This window comes from Tachyglossus aculeatus, chromosome 23 (genome assembly GCF_015852505.1).
Source record: "Tachyglossus aculeatus isolate mTacAcu1 chromosome 23, mTacAcu1.pri, whole genome shotgun sequence".
Classification (NCBI taxonomy): domain Eukaryota; kingdom Metazoa; phylum Chordata; class Mammalia; order Monotremata; family Tachyglossidae; genus Tachyglossus; species Tachyglossus aculeatus.
Window position 1 is genome coordinate 21,928,251 of NC_052088.1, and position 6,090 is coordinate 21,934,340.

At 39.4% G+C, this 6,090-nt stretch overlaps 1 non-coding gene across 1 annotated transcript; it reads left to right on the forward strand.

The window, feature by feature from the left end:
* The first annotated feature begins 309 nt into the window (after window positions 1-309).
* Window positions 310-447, forward strand: LOC119944830. Its single transcript, XR_005455978.1, has one exon. It is a non-coding gene; the product is annotated as a small nucleolar RNA SNORA7 (small nucleolar RNA).
* Window positions 448-6,090: the final 5,643 nt, after the last annotated feature.

A 6,090-nucleotide genomic window follows, 5' to 3' on the forward strand; every position in this document is an offset into this window, starting at 1 on the left:
CGATAGTTACATCTATTCCCAGCTTAAAAGTAAACTGGAAAACAAACAATTTATTTGGATAAAATAAATATTTTTTTTTCTGAAGAGGGAAAAACATAAGTAGGTTGTTTTGTATTTGTTAGGTCTTTTTAGTTTTCTGACTCTCATACTTCAAATTTTCTTTGAAAATGGACTTCCAAGAAGATAATTCCTTTTTAAAGAATTGAGGAAATGACATTCTTGAGAGTGGGAATTCAAATGCATGGTGTGTTGAAATACATGTGGATTCAGCTGTTCTGTTCTTAATAACGGTTAGGTAGATTGGCAGAACCCCTTTCAGGATTGCACCTGGAGAGTTTCCAGTACTCTACTAGTCTCGACTATGGGAGAGAGAGTCAAGCAGAGGCATATCCGTTCCATTCCTAGCTTGGGCAGTGGCTAGCGAGTGGAAGGCAATCTGCTACAAGTCAAAACTAACCTGCGCTGGGCAGCAGAGGCAGGAGAGAGAGTCGAGGGTGTAGACTCAAATTTACTGCATGGAACGAGGCAATGGTAAACCACTTCTGTAATTTTTACCAAGAAAACTCAGTGGATACGCTACCAGAACGACTGCAGATTGAGGTGGGGGCGTAATGAAAGAGATGTGTTTATGATGTCGCTATGGGTCAGAGATGACTCGATGGCATAAGACAAGACACCGATTGGCAGTAAGGCCTAGGAAGAAGACCTTCAGAATAACAGAGTTTTTTTTTGGGGGGGGGGTTATTAAATGCTGTCACTAAAGCTAGCTGTAATGGACATGAAAAGCAAAAATGTTGATAATTCTGTGTTAAAGACTTCGAGAGCTTTCTTTCAAGGCAGTAACTGCATGAGGAAGCATATTTTTTATATTAATTCATTCATTTATTCAGTTCAGTTGTATTTATTGAATGCTTTCGGTGTGCAGAGCCTGTACCAAGTGCTTGGGAAAGTACAATGCAACAATAAACAGACACATTCCCTGCCCACAGTGAGCTTACAGTCTAGAGGTAGACTAAAATAATTATATTATGTAAATGTAATTATTGATATTAATGTCTTTCCCTCTAGACTGTGTGTTGTGAGTAGGGAATTTGTCTGTTTATTGTTATATTGTATTCTCCCAAGCGCCTAGTACAGTACTTTGCACACAGGAAGCATTCAATAAATACAATTGACTAGAAATATGATCAAATAGAAGATGTTTTCAGGGGGACAATAATAATTTTTGATCAGAATGTGGAAGAGTCAATGGAACAATCTTCTAGACTTGTGAGCCCATTGTTGGGTAATGACCGTCTCTATAAGTTTCCAATTTGTACTTCCCAGGCGCTTAGTACAGTGCTCTGCACCCAGTAAGTGCTCAAGAAATACGATTGAATGAATGAACAGCCAACAATAAACCAACATCTGTAAGAACTCTGTGGATAAACCTAATGCCTTTGCAGTTATGAACCTCTAATCCCGCAACGACCACCTCAAGGATAGAATCCTTCATCAGCACATCCGTCTGTGACAGTTTGACTGTAAGCTTGCTGTGGGCAAGGAACGTGTCTTCCAACTCTGTTACACTGCACTCTCCCAAGTGCTTAGTACAGTGCTCCGCACAAAGTTGCTACTCCATAAATAGCATCAATTGATTGATTTGAATGCCAGATTTTATACTCGGCCCCAGCTGTGTCTCTTAACCCCCACTGTTAGCTTTGAAAACAGTAAAGAAGTATATATAGGCTTAAGTAAATTGATCGTCCTCTTTATAGGGAGAAAAGCAAAGTCATCGAGAGGGCTGTTTTCTATGTCAGTATCAAGGGTACTGCCTTCAGCTGAGGAAACTGAAGATAAATTGAAATAGGAAAAAAAATACACCCTCTAAAATCTGTTTCACCCCCCTAATGTTCCCAACTTGTTAGGAGATAAGAACAGTAAATAAAAATAGAGAAGGAACAATGGCCCAGATGCATATGAGAAAGACCAAAAATAGGACCCTACGAAGACTGAGCAGGAGCTTCAAGCTGGTCCTCTTGGACCAATCAGGAATCACAGATGGTGACACAAAATCACATTACCTCAAACAAACGGAATTCAACTGATCTGTTTAAACTAAGACAAAAAAAAAATTAATTGCAGATCCATCTTTGTTTTGATTGAAAGGGAGGCTGCTTTTGTTTGCGTAGTTAAGGAATTAGAATTTTCTTTTTTTCAAACAAGCATTGGTCTCTCCCCATGAACACATGCCAAGATGAAGTTCAACTAGAAAAATCTAATGATTCTCTCTTAGAACCCTACTGCTCTAAAAATAACAGTTTCACTACTTAGTACGGCAATGCATTCTGTGAATCTCAAGAGCAATAATTGCTATAACCTAAACACTGGGACAGTTTTCCAATATATAATAGAGCCAAAATTCAGTTTGGATTTAATGTATCCATATGTATATATGTGTATACTTATAAGGATTTTTACAAAATATACAGTGAAACTGAGTCTACTTGAAAAGGAAATGTACATTGGTAGTTTCAAATCTCTATGTGTGTTCCCTTATGAAAATTGAACGGCTTTCATTAAATGCATGTAGTGGTATAAAATTGTACATATACACAGTATGGCTACTTTGTGATCATGAAAATAGTCAAAGCTTTGAATTTTCTACTGTTTTACAGGTAAATTCTCAAATATGATATTGTACTAACGGCTTATTCTTGGCAGTGAAATTCTGCCTTTGTTTCTTCTTTGATAGTCACACCAGTGAAACAGCTATTTCCCTTACAAGCAGATTCGGAATTACTGATACCGCACAGCACAGTCGGGGAAATGCGATGTTGCTTTCTTTAGGATGAGAGGTAATCTGGTACTGCTGTAACCATAGAATGCATTTATCTCGGGGTTGGAGTGTCCACTGAAGATTGATTATTCCAAAAGAAAAGAATGCAGGTGAATTCAGTTGACTCTGTATTAATTCAGCAACATTGTCCTCTTGGGGTGCGAGGCTACGTTCAGTTTTCTTGCCTCAGAGGATCCTGCTGACTCCATTTTTAATGCTACCTCCTCCTTCATTGCTGCGAAAGGTACCAGAAATGGAACTGGAGTGCACCTTGACCTTAGAGCATTGTGCTAAACACACGGAGGAACTTCATTGCCTCTACTGCATCAACAGGCTTTCTTATGGCCTATTCATTTAAGAGCAGCATGGCATTATTTTATGAAGAGTCCATAGGATTGGTGTACAGATTTTCATTCAACCCTGCTATTCTTTTAACAGGAGAGCTTTTCATTATATTTTACCTTTTGGTGCCCTGGTGTTATTCCTCAGGGTATTATTAACTTGATCATTCTTTTACCACAGAGTCATTCTGCAGGGTTTCACTGTACTCTATTTTGGTATATTATAAAATAGTTGAGTTCATAAAAATACTTCTATCAGGCTTTATTTCTTAAACAGAGATTTCTTCAAGGTGAGTTTCTACTGTAATTTTGACAGACAAAATCATACAGACCATTTGGTGTTTATTTCTATTTTTTCCTTGTCCGGTACCGCATCTTTTTATCACTGGGGAAAGTCAAACATAAAAACCATGTTCTTGATAGCTGTGATTTGGAGGGCTGATTGAAACATGCAGGTTAAAATAAGGAGACTTAATTCTGCCAAAACGAGAATTTTCAATACATGCTTTGGCTAGAACACTGTTAGAGTTAAGGAACATTTACCCCGACAACATGAGACAGTTTGGGCACAGCTCACCTTGGAGTCAGAATTCATTCAGTTGTATTTATTGAGCACTTACTATATGTAGAGCATTCTACTAAGTGCCTGGGAGAGTACAACACAACAATAAAGAAATGGTTGGTGGGTATGCGTGTGAGATTCAACACAATGAGTATTGAAATATGAGTTTTCGTTAATGCGGTTTTCGTTTGTTATCCGTATCCCTTTACTCACCCCACCCTCAGCCCCACTGCACTTATGTGCCTATCTGTAATGTATTCATTTATATTAATGTCCGACTCCCCTTTTAGACTGTAAGCTACTTGTGGGCAGGGGGTGTGTCTACCAACTCTGTTGTATTGTACTCTCTCAAGTGCTTAATACAGTGCTCTGCACTCAGTAAGCGCTCAACAAATACAATTGATTGGTTGATTGACTCCAGAATGCAAACACTCGGCAAAAGAGGCAGTGTTCCTAGTGAAACATGGGACCGGGAATCAAGAGACCCAAATTCTGTTCCCAGCGCTGCCATTTCCCTGCCAATAATAATCAATCAATCAATCAATCAGTGGTATTTATTGAGCACTTACTGTGTGCAGAACACTATTCAACATACAGTACAACAGAGTTGGTAGATACATTCCCTGCCCGCAATGAGATTATAATAATAATAATGATCATGATCATAATAACTGTTGTACTATTGGTTAGTAGCTTACTCTGTGCCACGCACTGTGGAAGATACCGTACAATCAGATCAAACACCATTCGTGCCAGACATGGGCTAATAGTGAAAGGGAGAGGGAGCACAGGTGTTTCAACCCCATTTTGCAGATGAGAAAACTGAGACCCAGAGAAGTCAAATGACTTAACTTGATGCCGGAATCGTACAGCAGTCAGACTACTATTAATCTTATTATTTGTATTAATTATATTCGTTGAACGTTGCTGTTTACAAAGCACTGTACTAGGTGCTTGGGAGAATACAATAGAACATCGAACACATTCCCTGCCCAAAGTGAGCTCATCGATGGCTGTCGGGATTAGAACCCAGGTCTCCTGTCTCCCAGCACTATAATCTTTCCAATAAGCGACTTTGCCTGCTGTGTGATCTTGAGGATGTCACAACTTCCATAGCCTCAGTTTCCTCATTTGTTCTCCCTCCATCTTAGACCTTGAGCCCTGTTTGGGTTAGGGTTTGTGTGGACTTGATTATCTTGTGTATGACACATCATGAGCGCTTAAAAATATTTTTATTGTTATTGTAATTGTTGTTATTCTAAGAACTGGATGGAGATATTGAGTTATCGTACTTTCTTGTCTCCTGTGTCTCTCCACTTCACTTTACTTCCTGGATCATTTTTTTAAAAAATATTCAATCCACATCTCCCCACTCCTCAAGAATCTCCAGATGCTGTCCATTCACCTCCATATCGAACAGAAACTCCTTACCATCCACTCTGAAGCACTGAATCAGCTCACCCTCTCTTATTTTATCTCACTAATCTCCTATTACAACCCAGCCCATAGGCTCCATTCCTCCAAAGTCAACCTACTCACTGTACCTCCGTCTCATCCATCTCACTTTCTACCCCTCCTCCGACTCCTCCCTCTGGTCTGAAACTTCCTCCCGCTTCATACATGATAGACCAATAGTCTGCCCACCTTCAAAGCCTAATTAAATTCAAACCTCCTCCAAGAGGCCATCCTCAACCAAGCTGTCATTTCCCCGACTCCGTTTCATCATCATCATCATCATCATCAATCGTATTTATTGAGCGCTTACTGTGTGCAGAGCACTATACTAAGCACTTGGGAAGTACAAGTTGGCAACATATAGAGACAGTCCCTACCCAACAGTGGGCTCACAGTCTAAAAGGGGGAGACAGAGAACAAAACCAAACATACCAACAGAATAAAATGAATAGAATAGATTTGTACAAGTAAAATAAATAAATAAATAGAGTAATAAATATGTACAAACATATATACATATATGCAGGTTCCCTTCTGTGAGACCAATGTACTTGAATCTGTGCCCTTTTAGCACTTGATATTCACCCCACCCTCAGGCTCACAGAAGTTAAGTACATATCTATAATGTATTTTAATGTCTGTCACTCTCTTCGGACTGTAAGCTCAGTGATCTGCATACAAGTAAGCACTCAATAAATATGATTGATTGATGATTGATTCATTGACTGAGAACACAGGAAGCTGTTTTGCTTTGTCACAGGAGGTAATCAAGTACACCGATCAGGGTTGGGAAACAGAAACTCAAGAATCTGGATTCTTAGACTTAGTTCTCTGAATCACAAGCTGGCCTGCTTCTCCTGTCACTGCCTAACTGCCTGGGAGAAACCAGATCACCACAAGCTGTAGAAGAACCA